Raw genomic sequence first — 1,102 nt, 5'->3', positions numbered from 1 at the left:
CATTCTTTTAATTGTTGTGTACCATTCATTATTTGTGTGCATGTTGTAGTGTACTTGATACTGCAAGAGATTGTTAGTGTGTATTGTGTCTGTTTTTCTTTTAATTAATGTGTTATTTTGTTGATTCTTAATTTAACTTTTATTTAGTGGTTAATATAAGATACGGTGGACATTAGTTTGCCTAACCTCTTCCGCATTTTTCAATTCAACCTTTACATTTTGCAGTATCTGGTGACCTAACTTCTATATCTGGCTTGTCTTTGCTGTATTGTTCTTGTCTCTGTGGACCATAATTTCCTCGGTAATTATTCGCGCCCTGGTCTCGCCAGTTGCTGTTTCTAACATCGTGACCTCTTTCAAAGCACCCTTGACCATTGGCATTTTGATTCCTAAACCCAGATCCGCCACTGTATGAGTGTCCATTACCGTTCCTATTTCGGTACCAATTATTCAGGTTATCGTTTCTACGCCAATTGTCTCCATTGTGCCACTGTCCTTGTCTGTTAAATTGCCTGAAATTATTGGTGTTAGGATTACGATTATTACTATTGGAATATTCGTTCCTAGTCCTCTCCTTTTGCTGTTCCCTTTCCTTTCTTTTTTTTTCTTTCACCTCGTCTTCTTTGAACATAAATTCAAGTTCCCTTAAAACCTCTTTGAATTCTTCGGTATTTTCATTTTTTCCTACTGTCGCCTGTTGATACTTTACCGGTAATTTCATTCTACATAGACGTGTTAGCTCTCCGTTACTGTATGGTTTGTCAAGGCATTGATTCTTTTTGTCCATTGTATCAAAGAATTTTACCACGCCTTTCTCTCCTGAGTTTTCATATGGTGTCATCGGAAGTAACTCGTATTTAATTTTGTTTTGCGCGTCCTTGGACCAATATCTTTCGAGAAATGCTGTTCTGAACTGTAGGTAAGACGTACAGGTAGCCGCGATCTTTTCCCCATCACCTCTGCTACTGTCCCTGACATATGTGCACAAATGAAGTCAAGTTTGTGAGCTACACTCCAGTGGTTTGGTAAGCCTACCTGAAACTCATCGATGACTGTGCGTGCATGCAAGCTACCGCCTTCTTCCTTGAAATGTTGAAATTTT

Source organism: Schistocerca cancellata, unplaced genomic scaffold, assembly GCF_023864275.1.
Source record: "Schistocerca cancellata isolate TAMUIC-IGC-003103 unplaced genomic scaffold, iqSchCanc2.1 HiC_scaffold_1147, whole genome shotgun sequence".
Classification (NCBI taxonomy): Eukaryota; Metazoa; Arthropoda; class Insecta; order Orthoptera; family Acrididae; genus Schistocerca; species Schistocerca cancellata.
Note: the sequence above shows the minus strand (reverse complement) of the source record.